Below are 10082 nucleotides of genomic sequence, written 5' to 3'. Positions count from 1 at the left end.
GGCCTCAGTGCGGTTGGCCGGGGGTGCCTGGGCAAAAATGGGAATGATTCCCAGGTCATTCTCTTCTTTAAGCTTTGTCTAATGGAGATTCAGTCCTGCCTGGAATATCATAGCAGTTGGAGGCTACCCTTCCCTCCCCCCCTTTCAGCTCTGCTTGCAGAGGCAATAAAGTCAGTGTTGTTTCAAATTCCTGCATTCTTTATTACTTCATCACACAGATGGGGGGACACTGCCACGGTAGCCCAGGAGGGGTGGGGGAGGAGAGAAGCAACTGGTGGGGTTGTTGCAGGGGCACCCCCTAGAATGACATTCAGCTCATCATTTCTGCAGGGTGTCTGGGGCTGTGACTCAGAGCGGCCGTTTGCCTCTCTGGTTCTTTAGTAGGCTTGCCTGATAGTCTAGACTGGACTGACTCTCCCTTTAGACAAAACTCAAAGAAGGGAATGACCTGGGGAGTTGTTCTCATTTTTGTCCATGCACCCCCGACCGACCTCACCGAGGCCGGTCAGGAGCACCCATGACAGCAGCAGACGGTACAGTATAACTGGTAACTGTCACTGTCAACTTGCAAAGCAGCAGACGAGACGGTATGGCTGGTAACCATCTTTGCTAACTTGCAAAAGGCAAGGGGACGCTGCTGTGTAGCGCTGCAGCACTACGTCTGTCAGCATCATCCAGTAGACATACGGTGACGGTGAAAAAAGGCTGAATGGGCTCCATGGTTGCCATGCTATGGCGTCTGCCCAGGTAATCCAGGGAAAAGGGTGCAAAATGGTTGTCTGCCGTTGCTTTCACGGAGGGAGGACTGAGTGACAACATTTACCCAGAATCACCCACGACAGTGTTATTGCCCCATAAGGCATTGGGATCTCAACCCAGAATTCCAATGGGTGGGAGAGACTGCAGAAACTATGGGATAGCTATGGGATAGGTACCCACAGTGCAATACTCTGGAAATCGACGCTAGCCTCGTTACATGGACGCACACCGCCGAATTAATGTGCTTAGTGGGGCCGTGTGCACTTGACTTTATACAATCTGTTTCCAAAAACCGGTTTTTGTAAAATCAAAATAATCCCGTAGTGTAGACATACCCTGTGATTAACTTTGATGGCTAATTGAAAGGCTGATGGTTCCAATCCAAGTGAAGATGAAGGGTTGTTTTTTTTTAGTGATGAGAATCCAGTACATTTTAACAGGCAGAAAAATCCCCTCAATGCTGCTCTTGCCACATTGGACAAGTATAAGTAGCAGCATTTCCAGATGCCTTAGTGGTATAGTGGTGAGCATAGCTGCCTTCTAAGCAGTTGTTCTGGGTTCAATTCCCAGCCAATACAATGATGTGATGTTCTCCCTGCTGGGAAATGCTTTAATTTCAGCCACATTGTATCTGTTTATCAGGGGAATGAAAGAATCAAAGTCCTGCAGGTCATTCAACACACAATGGAGGAAGAAAGGGGTGGAACTATACAATGAGCTGTTGGAGTTTTCCTGGTGTTAGGTCTAAATAAAAATATTGCAAACAAAGCCAGGTATGCCAACCTGACCAAAGTCAGGCTAACAAAGGTTTGTGGGTAATTTCTAAGTAAAAAACACTAAAAAGCAGCAGCATGTCTTACAAGCACTGGAAAAAAGTAAAATTAAAAAAAAGCTGCATTCCCTGCATAGTACCAAATGTGCTGTGTTAGGGTAGCTCCTTTAAAAAACTAATAAGAGCCCTAGTTTCCCAGCCGCCTTGTTTTTACTCCCTGGTTTTGTTTTTTGTTTGTTTTTAACTCCCCTACATTTCTAACTTTAGGCATGTATGTATACTAAAGGTGTCTAGTTTCTAGTAGTTAAAAGAAGGGGGTGGGTTGCTCCAGTAAATAATTTATAACGCAACAAAACTGTTTATATAGGCTTATACTAACACGTAAAGAGCAGGCTGGTTCTCTCTGGAGACACGCTGCTCTCTATTAATGCATGCACTTGTCAATAAAGAGCTTTTGATCAGACCTTGCTGGTGTTGCCTGTCTCTCTTGTGGTCAGACAACAAACTTTGCTGTCTGGGTTAAAGTCCTTGACACTGCTATTACAGTGTTTGGTTTATTCTTTAAAAAAATGTCCTTTACTTCCCTCTCCCTTTTAGACTCAGAGCCTTTAAGGTCAGAAGGGACCAACATGATCATCTAGTCTGACCTGCTGCACATTGCAGGCCAAAAGATCCCTCCCACCCACTCCTGTAATAGACCCAGGAGGGGAGGAAGCTCTGTGCACTGCCCCTAACCCAGGCAACACATGGAGGCCCTCTGCTCCCCTCTCCCAATGGGTGTGCAGAGATGTGCCAGCAGCGCTAAGGTGGCTCCCTGTTCACTCTGCCTCCGTCCCTCTGTGTCACTCCCAGAAATGATCAGCATGTCCCGGCATCCCCTGGGGAGGGGATAGTGTCTCCATTCACTGCCCCTGCTACGAATACCGACTCCACAGCTCCCATTGGCCAGGAACTGCAGCCAATGGGAGCTCTGAGGGCAGCGACTGCAGGCAGCAGCACACGGAGACCGCCTGGCATGGCCCACCTAGGAGCTGCTGCCACAGGGCTGTGTGTATCGGTCACTTTGGGAGCTGCACTGCCTGGGACAAGCGCCACCCGTCCTGCACCCCAACCCCCTCCCCCAGCGCAAAGCCAGCACCCCGCACCCAATTTCCTCCCATGGCTTTGCTTGTTTTCCTTTCAGCCTGAACCATCCTTCTTCTCGTGGGCTGCAAGTAGCCATTCCTGGGAAGCCAAGAGGCAGGCACAGGATTCTACCTCCCAGCAGGCAACCAGACCTCCCCAGGCTTTGCAGAATGAATGGTGATGCTCTACTAACCCCACTTAGCCGCACTGAGGCGCTCAGCTTCTGCTCTGCCTTCTTCAGTTTGACTTTCCTCTTTTGCCCCATTCCTGCCTCACTCCCTCCTTTGGCAAGTCACACAAAGGAGGCCAGTAGGAAGAGCCGACCTCCGTAGGCCAACCTCCCAGGGCAGAGGAGGCCAAGTCACAAGGCTTCAAAAGGTGACTGGCCCAGATCCTCTAGCTGTCCCCTGCTGATGCCAAGGCTTTTTCTCAGCTCATTTCACCACCCTCTGCCATGCAGGGGTTGGGGTTACTGCAGGACAGGACAATGGCAGCAGAAGGAGCACTTTTCTGGACAGGCAGAAAAAGTAAACGGTCCTGTTTGGAACCAGGTACCTTTTGCATGTTCAGTAAATGTGATAACCACTACACTATAGAAACTGTGTTGCAGTGTTTTCTCCCTCCCTTCACAAGAACATAAGAACGGCCATACTGGGTCAGACCAAAGGCCCATCCAGCCCAGTATCCTGTCTGCCAACAGTGGCCAATGCCAGGTGCCCCAGAGGGACTGAACCTAACAGGTAATGATCAAGTGATCTCTCTCCTACCGTCCATCTCCACCCTCTGACAAACAGAGGCTAGGGACACCATTCCTTACACATCCTGGATAATAGCCATAAATGGATTTAACCACCATGAATGTATCTAGTTTTTTTTAAACACTGTAATAGTCCTAGCCTTCACAACCTCCTCAGGCAAGGAGTTCGACCTGTTGACTGTGCGCTGTGTGAAGAACCTCCTTTTATTTGTTTTAATCCTGCTGTCCATTACTTTCATTTCATGTTCCCTAGTTCTTATACTATGGGAACAAGTAAATAACTTTTCCTTATTCACTTTAGGATGTGGGGTCTGGGCTGGGCTGACTTTAGTGCCGGCTGGGGTCTCCTGAATGATGGGAAACATCTTTTGCTGCTACCCAGGGACAGCAGCCTACTGGCGACATACCAGGGCTGGGATGTGAGGGGAATGTTGCCTGGACTTTATCATACAGGGCCCATCCTGCTTCTCAGAGCCCATAGGCGAGAATCTAGAGAAGGGTGAGTCATTTCTCTGCTGTATTCTCAAGAGAAGCCGGTAGCTGTCCTTGAGCAGACACTCAGGAGAGCAACCACAGCAGTTCTGCGGAGAGCTCTGGCTGCCAGGGGGTCCGGCTAGGAGAAGGAGTGCTGGAGGATCTGCAGTTTTTGCAGTGGGGCTGTCTCAGGAGTCACAGGTGGCTTTGTTGGTGGGGGGTGGCAAAGTAGGGACTACAGGATGTGAGGCTGGCTGAAATGAAACTGCACAAAAAACCTTCCCACTTTGCTTCATCTAAGGCCCTACTTTGGCCTCTCCCCCTTTCATAAATATCTCCATATCTACCCCGGCTCTCAGAAACCCCCTCTCTCCATGGGTATTTTCACAGTTTCTTCCTTTTTTCATGGAGAGAGACAGAGAAAAAACAAACCTATTAATAGAGCTACCGACACAGTTCACAGCATGAAATACACAATTTTGTGTTCAATGAGTTGTGTTCATTTATATAACATGAAAAATATGTTTTGGTCAATGCATGAAAACCTCACCGCATTGAACAGCCCACTTGATATAGTCAATGTACTACAGAATATTTAAAGAAGTTAAGAAAGATGTGTTATAAGTTAACGTGTTGTGCCATTTACACACTCAGAAGACACAGTAGAAACTGAATTATTTGAGCTTCTAAAATTTCCATTTTCTCACAGCATTTTAGTTCTCAATATTGTTTTAATTTGCTTATTTTTTTGGAACTAGAAATGAGGAAATAGTACACTGAAGTCAGTGGAATTACTGCAGTGAGGGATTAGTCTCATTATTTGCCACTAACAAAACCTTTGTTAGCAGAGAGTTAACTTGGACTGTGAATATCTCTTGCCTTCCAGAACATCGAGTTCAGTAAAACTCAAACTCTGGAAAAACAGGGAATACAGAGTGAGGGTACATGCCCAGATAACCTTAACTCTGCCCTCTAGAAGAGACTTCGTGATAGCGTATGAGACTAAAGAAATGTTTGTGGACAAATTACATCTACTTCCCAAGAGTTTGTTTCTTCTGGAATTAATTGATCCTGGCCCCATCAAATTTGATGAAATCATAAACTAGACACTTAGAGGATTGGAACAGATTTCAGTGGAGGGACATGTTTGCTAGATTTTTATGCTTTTACACAAGACACCGTTGAGTGCTTCTATTCATTTCAGGGATCCCTATTCAGTGGAGCTCCTGAACAAAAAGGAATTGCAACTATTTTTGTGAAGGGCCAGGCTTATAAGAGGGCATTTGGATTTGAACCAAGGACCACTTGATCTGCAATCAAACACTCAACCACTGAGCTACACCCCTCTGATGATTACACTGGCAAGTCAGTGATCTTAAGGATCTTGATTTCTGAGAGTGGAGTTCGTTTCTTCCACACCAGTATCGCTGTCTGTGCATTCCGGAGCCATGGGGTGAGTGGGAAAGGCCCACAGCTAGCTTGTCAGTATCAGTAAAGGAGCAGCCGACATCAGGACCAAGGAGACGTGTTGGTGGCCCATTCAGAAGAATCCACTCTCCCAGAGACTTCTCAGAGAGGGCACGGTACACACGGCACCTGTCCCTCACATCCCAGCAAGGGTCTTTCTAGTCCCACTTTAGTGTTACCCAATTTGTAATCAGTCTTTGGCCCAGATTCCCTCCCTGAGCGGCACCAGCACATGCTTGGGCCCCCTGCTCGTGTTAAATCTGCCTTGAGCTGGGACCCAGCTTGGCAAAGAGCCTGCAGCTCCCTCTGTGCTGGAGGAGTGAGAGCAGCCCTGGCACTGGGCAGGGCAGCCCTGAGGTAATGAACCCAATGTGCCCGTGAGACCCTGATCCAGAACCTCTGCCATGCAGCTTGCTCAGCTCCAGCTTCTCTAGTCTCCACCGAGGATTCAAAGCTTCTGTGCTCCAGGGGAACCCCTGGAGAGGGAGGCAGGGTTCCTGCAGGATAAATCTTCCTGCTGGCAGAGCTCTGGTCCCCTCCTCATGGGCACAGGGCATTGCACATGGCTCCCACCACATGCACACACCCCTCTGTGGGGAGAAGCAGCTCTGGGATATTGGGGTCAAACCCTTCCCACCTCGGCCCTGCAAACCTTCTCCTGGCGTCAGTGAGCGAATGGGGGCGTGAGGGGCTAGTGTGGTAACAGCAGCAGTGTGGCTGTGGGGCTTGGCCAGTGGCTGGGGCCAGTCACCTGAGCATGAAACCAGCCGACCCCAGGAGATGGACCCAGGTCACCAGCCCAACCCACAGCGCGGCTGCTGCCACTGCCCCATTAGTGCACGAGCTCCCACAGACCACGCTGGGGAGAGCCCCCAGCTGCGGGGGAGACGCCCCTGAGCGCCTGGCATGGCCCAGCTCCTGGCTGACCTGCACTGCTGGGGGTAAGGGTGCTGAGTGACAGGGGGCTGTTGGCTCTGGGGTGGGACTGTCACTTCTCCCTCACCCATCCAACAGGATCACAGCAAATGAAACCAGCTCAGCCCACAGGGGAAGGGTTCAGTCCAGGGCCTGGTGCATTCTCGGAGTAGGGACGGTGCAGAGAAAAGGCAGATGATACAGGGCAGCTCTGAACACTCTGCACAGAACTGCCTGCCCTGACCCGCAGCCCCTGTTACAGGGGGCTTTTAGCCTTAGTTTTAATCAGGCCAATAATTTAAAACAACCCCCTGTTAAATCATTTCTCAGCCTGAGTCCTTCACCCACATTCCCTAGAGCATAGCAGGGCTGGTGCTTCCATTTAGGCGGCCTAGGCAATCACCTAGCGCACCAGGATTATTGGTGGGCGGCATTTTGCCAGAGGGGGCAGCAGGTAGCTCCGGTGGAGCTGCCGCAGTGGTGCCTGCAGAGGGTCAGCTGGTCCCGCGGCTCCGGTGGACATCCCGCAGGCACCACTGCGGCAGCTCCACCAGAGCAGTGGGATCAGGGCGTGGGGCGGCGAAATTGCCATGCGCCTAGGGGGCTAAAACCCCTAGCTCTGGTTCTGGAGCATTGGGCCACCATGTGGACGTTTCATTTCCCGCCTCAGTTTCACAGAGTCACAATTTCCTTTGCACAGATCCGTGAACAGCAAAACCTCCCTGTGTCTATGGTGTGAGCCAGGGCATTCGATTCCAGTGAACCCTTCTCTCCCGTAAAGGTCAGACAGAGGGGACTTGGCCACCTGCATCCCTGCCAGGGAGATATTGGCTCGGCTCTTTCTTTCTGCTGCTGTTGTTAGTCCATGAAAAGTCAAGGGTGGAATGCAAGGCTGAGTTCATGCACCAGCCCCTGGAAATATTTCAGTGCCCCAGAGAAATCCTGCCCCTGGCTATTGGAACGATGTGCTGGAGATTTGACTAGGAAAGGGATTGTCTGAATTGTCAGAGTGGGGAATGAACAACAATCTACAGCAATGTCGTTAACACAAACACACTCTCATTGTGCTCCAGCTGGAAGAGAAATGGGCAGGAATTCTCACTGTTCAGCCAAGGACACACTTACACTGATGCGCAGCCGTGAGTGTGCTGGGGAAGCTGGTCTGAGCAAACAATTTGAAGTGACAATTTAGTGAGAACAGAATCATCATGTAGTGAAACGAATGTATGTCAAGAGTTCTTCCTTTTCTTTAGCACTATCTAACCAGGGCTTAGGTCATGTCAAGGTATTATTCCCACTTTGAACTTTAGCGTCCAAAAAGTGGAGACCTGCATGTACCCTTCTAAGCTTAATTCCTAGCTTAGATTTGATAGTGCTGCCACCAACCAAAAATACAGTCTTTTGGTACACTTCCTGTCCCCCAAAACCTTCCCTGGGGGACCCAAGACCCAAACCCCTTGGGTCTTAAAACAAAAAGAAATAAACCATTCCCCCTCCTTTCCCCCTCCCAGATTTTCCCTCCCTGGGTTACCGTGAGAGAACACTGTGATCCAAACTCCTTGAATCTTAAAACAGAGAGGAATTAATCTTTCCCCCCCACTTCTTTCCCCCCACCACTTCCTGGTGAGTTCAGACCCAATCCCCTTGGGTCTTACACAAGGAAAAAAATCAATCAGGTTCTTAAAAAGGAAAGCTTTTAATTAAAGAGAGAAAAAATAAAAATTATCTCTGTAAAACCAGGATGGAAATTGTTTACAAGGTCTTTAGCTTATATAGACTAGAGGGACTCCCTCCCCCTAGCCTAAGTTACAAGTTACAGCAAACAGAGGTAAAATATCCTTCCAGCAAAATACACATTTGCAAATAAAGAAAACAAACAAAAGACTAATCCGCCTTCTAACTAGTACTTACTATTCTGAACATGAAAGACTGTTTCAGAAAGTTTGAAGAAAGACCTGGTTGCACGTCTGTCCCCTCTTAGCTCCAAGAGAGAACAAAGAACAAATCAAACAGCACAAACAAAGACTTCCCTCCACCAAGATTTGAAAGTATATTGTCCTCCGATGGGTCCTTTGGTCAGGTGTCAGCCAGGTTTACTGAGCTTGTTAACCCTTTACAGGTGAAGGAGACATTAACCCTTAACTATCTGTTTATGACACACACTCCCAAATCTCAGACAGTGTGAAACCACATTAGTGGTGATTTCTTCCTAAAAGTTTAGAATAAAAAGATTAATAACTCACATTCACCTTTACATATACTACTAATTAGGTTAACTACAAGATTTTCCTCATTTTAAGGACAATTATTTAACCAGTTGATTCTGGGAAACTTTCATGGGAGAGTGCATCAGCTACTTTGTTAGAAGCTCCTGAAATGTGTTGAATTTCAAAATCAAAATCTTGGAGAGCTAAACTCCATTGAAGAAGCTTTTTGTTGTTTCCCTTGGCAGTATGAAGCCACTTTAGCGCAGCATGGTCAGTTTGTAACTGGAACCGCCATCCCCAAACATATGGGAGTAGTTTTTCCAGGGCATACACAGTGGCGTAGCATTCTTTTTCACTGATTGACCAGTGGCTTTCCCTCTCAGACAGTTTCTTGCTGAGAAACACGACAGGATGGAAGTTTTGGTCCAGTCCTTCCTGCATTAAAACTGTTCCCACACCACCCTCAGATGCATCTGTGGTTACTAGGAATGGTTTGTCAAAGTCTGGGGCCCTTAGCACAGCGTCAGACATGAGTGTCGCCTTAAACTGTTTAAAGGCCTTCTGACACTCATCAGTCCATTTAACTGCATTTGGCAGGGTTTTTTTTTGTCAGGTCTGTTAGTGGGGCAGCGATTTGGCTGTAGAGTGGTACAAATCGCCTGTAATACCCGGCCAAGCTTAAAAAAGATTGGACCTGTTTCTTTGACCTTGGGACAGGCCACTTTTGGATAGCATCCACCTTGGCCTGTAGGGGGTTTATGGTTCCTTGACCCACCTGGTGTCCCAGGTAAGTCACTCTGTTTTAGCCTATTTGACACTTTTTAGCCTTAACAGTTAGTACTGCCTACCTGATGCGCTCAAAGGCTTTTTTCAGGTGTTCTAGGTGCTCTGCCCATGAATCAGAAAAAATGGCCACATCATTGAGGTAGGCAACTGCATACTCTCCCAATCCTGCTAGGAGACCATCTACAAGTCTTTGGAAAGTGGTGGGTGCATTTCGCAGCCCCAAAGGAAGCACATTAAATTCATACACCCCCATATGGGTGATTAAGGCTGACCTTTCTTTGGCGAGTTCATCCAGCGGTACTTGCCAGTACCCCTTGGTTAAGTCTATTGTAGAGATGAAATGGACAAGTCCCAACTTCTCGAATAGCTCATCGGTGCATGGCATTGGATAGTTGTCTGGACGAGTTACCGCATTTAGCTTACAGTAGTCCATGCAAAAGCATATTTCCCCATCTGGTTTGGGTACCAGAACCACTGGAGATGTCCATGCACTGTTAGAGGGGTGGATTATATCCATCTGTAGCATGTTTTGGATTTCCCGTTCTAGAGCTGCTTGGGCATGAGGAGACACCCGGTAGGGTGGGGTTCTAATTGGGTGAGCATTACCTGTCTCAATGGAGTGGTATGTCCTTTCAGTCTGTCCTGAGGTGGCTGAGAACAATGGGGAGAAGCTAGTGCACAGCTTCTTGATTTGTTGCCGCTGCAGACGTTCCAAGGTTGTGGACAGGGCCACCTCCTCCATGCCACTGTCACTCTTTTCTTCATAGTAGACACCTTCAGGCCACTCAGCGTCATCTTCTTCCTGGGTTTTAAACTGACA

The 10082-nt window shown here is 48.3% G+C and overlaps 1 non-coding gene across 1 annotated transcript; it reads right to left on the bottom strand.

Moving 5' to 3' along the window:
• Window positions 1-5161: 5161 nt before the first annotated feature.
• Window positions 5162-5234, bottom strand: TRNAC-GCA (transfer RNA cysteine (anticodon GCA)). Its single transcript has one exon. It is a non-coding gene; the product is annotated as a tRNA-Cys (tRNA).
• Between the last annotated feature and the right edge of the window lie 4848 nt (window positions 5235-10082).

The sequence above is a fragment of the Gopherus flavomarginatus genome, unplaced genomic scaffold (genome assembly GCF_025201925.1).
Source record: "Gopherus flavomarginatus isolate rGopFla2 unplaced genomic scaffold, rGopFla2.mat.asm U_1b, whole genome shotgun sequence".
Classification (NCBI taxonomy): Eukaryota; Metazoa; Chordata; order Testudines; family Testudinidae; genus Gopherus; species Gopherus flavomarginatus.
The sequence above is the reverse complement of the archived record's forward strand: the minus strand, read 5'-3'. Positions and strand labels throughout refer to the sequence as shown.